Consider the following 9633-nt stretch of genomic DNA (forward strand, 5'->3'; position numbering starts at 1 on the left):
CGTTCCCTACATTTCTTCACTCATTCTTACCCACAATGCAATCTGATTTCGAGGGTACAGACGATGTACACTATCCGACCCCTATTTCCCATAATCCAGAGTGGCAGAGTGCAAAAATACATTGCTCGTGCACTTTTTGTTGGTAGTTTACTTTTCTAATTTTTTTTATAATATAGATAATATATATATAATTCAACTTGTCATGTTTCTGTATATTAATTTTTTCATACAAATAATAAAACTGTTTACTATATATGTCATCAAAGATAAAAAGAATGAAAATGCTACTGTCATTTTTATATATATTACTAAAGATCACAGAGATGATCAAATTCATGAAGCCACACAGGTGAGATGTTCAAATGTCTGCGACAACCCCTGAGTTATCTGACACAGGGAATTGACGTCAGCGTCTGAAATCGCTCGCTCATTTCGTTCACGCACTGCTGAAATATAGTGCACTCACTGCCACTCACTATATAGGGAATAGTGAATGAGTGAACAAGTGGGCGATTTCAGACACAGCCACAGCTCTGAATTAGTGGACCACCATTTTTCTTAGTGCAGATTTTCACTGAACACCTTCTCCTCCCCATGCCCTCCTCGGGTCAGTTGCAGAGAGCTGAAAGCAGCGAACTAACCGGGGAGGATCCCGGGGTACAAACTGACACTGCGGCCTCCTGGTGTTTACCCTCTTTATCCTTCAAACTCAATTAATGACAACTAAAGCTATCATGATGCTTCATTAAAGGGGATTATGGTGCTTCAATCATCTCCATCTAATTGATTAAACTAGAGATTAAACTGACAACAGGCTGGGGGTATATCTTTTGCACCAATTGTCATTATCGTTGTCCTTTGTCTGGGTTGAATTCTGATTCCTTTGGATTGCCATTAATCCCGCTGAGATTATTGGTTGATAGCCCTGAAGAATGACATATGAATCCAATATCAATATCATCAAACAGGAGTCCACGTTGTTGCACTCTCTGCTTCCTGTGCTGTTGGGTAAGACTGGATCAGAGATCTCGGACATGACTGACTCTGTTTTCTGTCTCTCGGACATTGATTCGTCAGGTCATGGGAAGTGCACCGTGGCTGGAAACCTTGTTTGCGGCTGATTGCTTTTTTTTTCAGTTTTATAATTAAGAAACCTGTTGGACTTTATTGAGATGGGAGCGAAGGAGGTGAATCAAAGAAAAGCTGTAAATAAATTAAAATAAAGTCTTAACAGGGGATCAATTAGTGTGATCTCTGTGTCTGTTCAATGAGAGAAGAAGCTGCAGACTTCTAAACGACTATCAGCGCTCTCTGGAGTCAACAGGCAATTCTTCTTCTTCTGAGCTGCCTTCACTGTCAGGTCAAGCACAAGACAAGCAGCTTGGAAGGTAGTTAAACAAATAACTAAAATATGTTTTTCTTTTCTTTGATGTGTGAGGCAAAAGATTAACAATACAGCCAGCTTCACACGTTATGGTCTTGATCATTCACTGGTATTAGAGCTGAGACCTACCTCCATTCCTGACATGTTCATTCAAGGGAAATAAATAAATAATGGCAATAAAAGTGCACCGGGCCCCGAAAGAAAAGCGATTGTAGGAGTATATCCATTTATATGGTTTCTTATTGTCAACACTCATTTCTTGTGAATTCGATAAAGTAGAGCATTTATCAAATAATCCACTTTTTTCTTATACAAGATGTATTGGACAATTCAATCCATTCAGGCCAGCTATCCATCCACCCGCCTACCTACCTGTAATACAATTTTAATGGTCTTATTGTTCTGGTGCATTTAGTAGTTCCAGCACTGTGCTGGGGGTTTATCACTATTATATTCTGTGTAGACATACTGAGAGTGCACATTTGCATCCAAAAAAGCAGAAGCCTTATACTTGGAGTCAGGGCAGTGAGACGTATTGTCAAGCCTTCATTGGATGTGTGACTGGTTTGGGTTCAGCAACTCCTACGTCCCAGAAATTTACCATGACCATGCCTCTACGAAGCTTCGTCAGAACATCGTCCCTGTCCGTAATACAATAAATGCATCCATGTGATCAATTAACACCAATGTACCATACCCAACCATTGGACAAATTGAACATCTACAGCACCTTCCAATTCAGGAAACCAATTCAGGAAGTCAAAGATGACTGGGAATATGAAATCCAAACCCTATACAACTTCCCCAAAACAAAATACTAATACTAATAGCACTTCTGTCACTTAATTAGAACAACAATTAAGCCAAACCCAGCCTACGACTCTTCCCAGTTTAGGAAATCAACTACCAACACAACCTTGGCTTTTTTAGAGCCCATGGGTGATTATAAATAAACCTAACCCTAATAAAAGTCCCCAAAATATCATGATCATAATTCCAAATACCAAATTGAAGTTGGGTCTGATTTGCAACTCATCTCAGTTTAGGAGACCAAGTTGAAACACAGTCCTAACCTCACCAGAAGAAAACAAATAACAAAAATAAATAAGCAAGAAACGGGCTGTAGCTGTGAGTGGCCGGGTTATTGTTGTGTTTCAAAAGCTATATGCCTCCTTTTTAGTCAACATAATAAAATACACATTACACACGCTCTGTCCTGTTTCTGAAAAGGGAATGAAGGAACTTAAAGAAGCAAAGGAAAGTGTCTGATGAAACTCTATCCGGCTGGATAATTTAAAAGTAAAGCCACTGTATTCTTTGCCATGACTTATTAAGTTGTCGCATGCAGTGCTACACACACACTGCTAATTATACTCAACGGCAAACACAGTCACTGCACACACAGCCTCGAGAAATATATTTCATGTGGCTGAAAAAATAAAAGAGAACAGAGTGTGGTTTAGCACACACTCCAGTGGATTCATCCTTGGCTAACCAAGAGAGCAGAAAACTAAATAATCCACCGAGCTTCACAGTGAAGATGTATATTTTATTGTAGATGCAAATTCAACAGCAGGGCACTATGAGCAGCTACACAATTTCCTTTACAGACATTTTATTTGCAGGAAGTCTTTTGCTGGGGGTGGGGTGGGGATCTCTTTGCACGGCCAATAACTATTACAGTCCGATGCATTTTCACAAAACTAAATGGACGATGCATCTAAAATCACACCTGCAGGTAAAGCTGTCGCCTGTTTTGATTGACAGGATTGTTGCACCTCAAGCTCAGTGGGGGACAGTGGGGAGATGTTTTCATTTTGCCTGGGCCTTAGATTAAATTTCCCATCTAACATATGGTTGTTAGCAGATTATAAAACAGCCAGAACTCAAAAGAGAAACACTTTCAATACACTATGTCGTAAACCATGCTCTGGGTGATACTATAAATACTATAATAAAAGTATGTATTGTTACAAACAAACACATGCACATATATAGAAATAAATAAATAAACTGGACCAGGTATAATAATGTGTGGCCTTCAGAGGCAGATTTAAGCTTTGTGAACTTCATTTTGCCTGCAGCCAACAGAAGCTATTACCTGCACATTCATTTTTAGAAAATTGATTTAAAAAAATAAAAAATAAAAAGGCGGGCTTTCATCAGCAAGCGATCCATTGCCAGGCGGCTCATTAGGGTCTGATTAATGTGCGCTTTGGTCTCCCTCTTCTCTGATGTATTTTGTTAGCTCAGCTCACAGTCTGGGGAACGCGAGGGCTGATTGTCTGGAGAAACAGTGGCTAAAAGGGGCGAACTGAGAAAAGCTGCATTTTCAGAAATTGCTCGGGTGAATGATAGAAAGCTTTTCTCACTGTGAGGAAGAAAGATAGCAAAACCCAGAGCCGCCCTCCCGGGGGAGTCGCTGGACTCGGCCCAGAAACACAATTCTGGAGGCTTGTTGTGTTTGTCACTTTCCAGGCATCAGTCCGTCACTTCATTCGATTTACTTTGAATTGATTTTACTTTCATTTTATATATATATATATATATATATATATATATATATATATATATATATATACACTCACCTAAAGGATTATTAGGAACACCATACTAATACTGTGTTTGACCCCCTTTCGCCTTCAGAACTGCCTTAATTCTACGTGGCATTGATTCAACAAGGTGCTGAAAGCATTCTTTAGAAATGTTGGCCCATATTGATAGGATAGCATCTTGCAGTTGATGGAGATTTGTGGGATGCACATCCAGGGCACGAAGCTCCCGTTCCACCACATCCCAAAGATGCTCTATTGGGTTGAGATCTGGTGACTGTGGGGGCCAGTTTAGTACAGTGAACTCATTGTCATGTTCAAGAAACCAATTTGAAATGATTCGACCTTTGTGACATGGTGCATTATCCTGCTGGAAGTAGCCATCAGAGGATGGGTACATGGTGGTCATAAAGGGATGGACATGGTCAGAAACAATGCTCAGGTAGGCCGTGGCATTTAAACGATGCCCAATTGGCACTAAGGGGCCTAAAGTGTGCCAAGAAAACATCCCCCACACCATTACACCACCACCACCAGCCTGCACAGTGGTAACAAGGCATGATGGATTCATGTTCTCATTCTGTTTACGCCAAATTCTGACTCTACCATCTGAATGTCTCAACAGAAATCGAGACTCATCAGACCAGGCAACATTTTTCCAGTCTTCAACTGTCCAATTTTGGTGAGCTTGTGCAAATTGTAGCCTCTTTTTCCTATTTGTAGTGGAGATGAGTGGTACCCGGTGGGGTCTTCTGCTGTTGTAGCCCATTCGCCTCAAGGTTGTACGTGTTCACAAATGCTTTGCTGCATACCTCGGTTGTAACGAGTGGTTATTTCAGTCAAAGTTGCTCTTCCATCAGCTTGAATCAGTCGGCCCATTCTCCTCTGACCTCTAGCATCAACAAGGCATTTTCGCCCACAGGACTGCCGCATACTGGATGTTTTTCCCTTTTCACACCATTCCTTGTAAACCCTAGAAATGGTTGTGCGTGAAAATCCCAGTAACTGAGCAGATTGTGAAATACTCAGACCGGCCCGTCTGGCACCAACAACCATGCCACGCTCAAAATTGCTTAAATCACCTTTCTTTCCCATTCAGACATTCAGTTTGGAGTTCAGGAGATTGTCTTGACCAGGACCACACCCCTAAATGCATTGAAGCAACTGCCATGTGATTGGTTGGTTAGATAATTGCATTAATGAGAAATTGAACAGGTGTTCCTAATAATCCTTTAGGTGAGTGTATATATATATAGATAGATAGATACATAGATAGATACATAGATAGATATAGATATATGTATATAATCACTACACAATTGCTAGTGTACTTTAGTACGTCTAATTTTTCTGATGGTATTATTCGTGGAATTTATTCTCTATATATTCATCGAACACATGGGACTGACCCACAACATGATGATCAAGGTCATATCTATATCTTAGAGAATTGTATGACTATATATATGTCAGTCCACTAAAAATAACCCCAAAACAACACCTGTGCACCACATACCCCCACAGTGTCATCAACGGAATAAGTTCAGGTCAATGTTCAGCTTTTCCAATTCGATTCCGTAATTCTTGTCATAAAAATATAAGTAGTTTATTTTTGGAGTGTATTAAAGTGTCACCCCTGTTGTTGCGTACAAATTGTCCCCCATGTTACCTTGTGCACTGAGAGACTAGCTCTTGGCTGTCAATGCCTGTGGAGATCAGCTCTTAGCAAAACACTCAGGAGTTGTTGTTGTTGTTTTCAGACTTAATCTATGGATGCATATGTGTTAATGAGGAGGAAAACATTAACAAATCTAATTGCATATTTGCATCAAAGATATCTGTGGATCAAGGAAATGTATACTTATTGATTGATTGAATGAATGCATGGCTTATGATTTAATTATTAAATTAATAACTTATTCATTAATTAATAAGTAATACATTTTTGGGCAGGGTGAAATAGTTAAAGCAGTAGCAGGCTACACCAGCGTGTCTTTTATTCTGCAGCTGTCATTTATAATCAATTCACTAAATGTTGAGAATAAAGTCATGGAATGATATGTGACTTCACTTACCGACATCTACTGGCCGTAGGACTGAATTACAGGCAATCATCAGCTAACGGGAGGAACACGCTCTGAACAATAAGACCCTTACAGACAACAGCTTGTATTAAATATATTTATCGCTATTTACTTTGAATCAAATTAATTCTAACCTATTGCTCTGGATGCTGAGCTTTAATTCTTGTTAAATGTGCATGAGTTAAGTGTTTCTATCCTCATGTTTCAAATTAGCTCATTACTTATCCTTGCGCAGCGCTAAATGAAATGATGCCGAATTGATTACGGCTCACATGCAGTTATTCCAGTCCGTGGAGAGGCCGTCTATAAGAAAGAAACGCAAACATATTATATAGTCACTCCCTCCTTTTCTGTTAGAAGATATTCCATACTACGCATACTATTATTATTATTATTATTATTATTATTAATATTAATATTAATATCAATGTGTTGTAATTATTTTGCTCTTCTTATTAAGCACTGAGGGATCTGTGTTATTCAATAAGGTGTGAGGAGCAACACGGAGGTTGTTATCCATTGTGTAGAGACACGGAAGGGGTGCATGTAGTGCAGAGCAAAGCCATTATGCCATTGTGCTCGTTAATATTGGGGGCAGATCAATAGTTTATTACAGGCGAGAGGCTGCCGGATTACTGACTGAACCCCTCTGAGAGATAAGATACCAATCTGCCTTCCAGGGCTGACAGGTATGGCTTCGCTAGGTGACAGTTTACACAATTTGTGTGTGTGATTTTCTGTACATGAGTTAGAACGGGCGGTGGGCACCACACGCACAATCTGTGATCTTCCCAAATACTTTTATTAACAGTTTGTGTTAAGAAACATGAAAACAATAAACATCTCAGAAATAACACACACTTAGATCACAAGAAAATGGTCGATATCTTCGTCTGCCTGTCTATCTGTATTTCTTTCTTATAGCAGATATGGTGGCCCTGCTCTCTGTGCTCTATTATTACACAACACCACGCATCAAAGCTCCGGCTGTTGTTGATGGCTCATGCCAGGTGTGCTGCTCTGTGGAGAGAGATGTTTTGGTGAAGGGCTGCTGGAGAAACCAGTACATATTCTGCTTTTTTGGACAACGGTGTTACTTCCAGCATCGATGAAGTCTGCGCTGAGGACCTGTACTTGTACTAATTAGGCACCTTCACAAGTCTGGGGAGTTCATCCCATCCAGTCAAGGAGTCCAGCCTTGAAAACCTGTGATGGCCGCTCCAGCCTCAGGGATGGGACGGTTGTCCTCTTGCTGTCTTTGGAAAGCACAACTTGCATTAAGTTCAGTGCTGACACTGTGTAGAGCAGTGTGTTGGTGCTACACTCACATTAAAACAACAGTTCCCAGGAATGGAGGCTCAACACAGTGTATAATGTTATACACACACACACACATATATATCACTGGAGAGCAACCAGATCTGAAGGGAATGTCCTACTGAGAGACTGAGGAACTGAACCTTTTCACCCTGGAACAGAGGAGACTACGTGGGGACCACATCAAACCAGAGGAGCTTTTCCAGATCAGCAGGGACACACGCACCCGAGGACACAAATGGAAATTGGGCTTCAAGGCATTCAAGACAGAAAACAGGAGACACACAGAGAGGCGTCACAATCTGAACAAACTCCCCAGCGATGTGGCTGAAGAGACAATTTGGGAACATTCAAAAACAGACTGGATAGACTTGATCACTTAGTTATTAATGGACACCAAACGAGCGCGATGGGGCGAATGGGCTCCTCTCCACTGGACACTGTCTTATGTTCTTATATATATACAGAGAGAGAGAGAGATGTATAGACTGCATACACAAGGACACCACACTTCCCTATAAGCTGCTGCCCTGTATCTGTTGGTCGTCCCAGTGTTTTTGCTAGTACAGCTCTGATTAAACATGTCCGGCAGTGTTTGGGCAGGACACTGTTAATTTCTGTGCCTCTCAGACACAACGGCACACATCTTCCTTCCACATCCTGTTGTCCGTGCCGTTGCTGTAATGAGGTGTGGATTCTGAAGGTTATTCGTCTGAACTAAACTGTGGTTTTGCCAAAGGCTGCTGTCCTTTGCCCGTTTATGCAGATACTCCTGCTTCTCTGCAGACATCCGTACACCACTATTAAATGTCAAAACTTTAATAATCCATGAATCCCTGAAAATGCTCTTGCTCGTATAATTTTATGTTTCCCAAATTATTTCCAATATTCTTTTCACTCTGTTTATTTCTGTGAACCTTGAACTTTAAAAACAGGATTTATCTCAGCCTCAGGACAGAGACACGTTTAATCAACATATGCCTTTCATTACTTGTGACCAAAGCCATCAAAAATGAATGTATTCAGACTGTCCCATAATTCTCTGTTTAAGAGCAGAGTGTTTCTGTTCTTTCACTCTCAGCTTCTCCAAACCCACTGAAATGAGACTTTTCCAAATCAAAATGCCTACAAACACAGAGTAACGAATCACGGGCATGCATACTTTACTGAGTGCTGTTTATTTTTTGTTACACATAAGTGCGGAAGGAGATAAGTTTAATATGTTGCACCACCATAATGTTTGTATAGTGGCGATGGGTGTTGGTCTCCCTTGATTGTGAAGGAAGGGTTGAATACAGCTGTGAAACGCTGCCATGATCGGCTGAGAAAACTATACATCTGCATGCTGAAAGAATGTCCAGCTCTGTTGTGTGTGTGTATTGAGGTCCTGGGGACCCGTGTCTAAGACTCACCCAGAACCTGAGACTCTCCGAGGTTGTTGTGTTCGTGTGGGTGGGGCTCAGCACAGGTTTTACATTTCAGCAGACCGGTTCTGGGGGACGTACCGTGATCGATTCAGGAAGAGCAGTGACCTGAAGCAACACTCATTATGTGGGTCAGTGAATAAGCACTGTCAGCACTGGGTTTACATCAGAAGTCACCAACAGGCAGAACTGTATGCCACCGGGGTCACCGTTGTGGTCACCTTTGGTAGAATTCCACAAAGAATTCCCATCTTTGTTCCTTCCCATGACATCCCTGAGTCTCTGGTCGCTCAACGGGCACCAGCAGGGACGGGAGTCATCTCCTGTGCAGTTATGCAAGCGACCATAAGAACCATAAGACCAAACAGCTCTCTCCCCTTTCCTGGAAACAAGGATCTTTCTGCCTCGCTGATTGATCTTTCTTTCATGATTTTATTATTGCCAGCTGACTGAGCAATGAAGAAATCAGGGGAATAGACAACTTTGGAAATTGCTCTATATCTCTACAGCTATATCTATCTATATCTATATCTATCTAGAGAGAGAGAGAGAGAGAGAGAAAAAAAATATATATATATATACAAATATAGATAGATAGATGTACACACACACACACACACACACAGATATCTCCCATCAGATGGTGGAAATGATGGGATTATTCTGGGGATTGCCCAAAACCTGCAGCTATTTACATCCCTGTATACGTTGAGCACCTGCTTACCATTATTATCAATTATGAGGCCCCTGGATATTCAGAATGGATGATGTCCTTTATGGCCGAGTCTTTATGAGTGTATTTATTGTAATGTATGTTTGGGCACCCAGCCAGTGGTCCCCTTGGAAACCCAACAATGAGCCGCCGCCTCCCC

This window comes from Amia ocellicauda, chromosome 16 (assembly GCF_036373705.1).
Source record: "Amia ocellicauda isolate fAmiCal2 chromosome 16, fAmiCal2.hap1, whole genome shotgun sequence".
Taxonomy (NCBI): domain Eukaryota; kingdom Metazoa; phylum Chordata; class Actinopteri; order Amiiformes; family Amiidae; genus Amia; species Amia ocellicauda.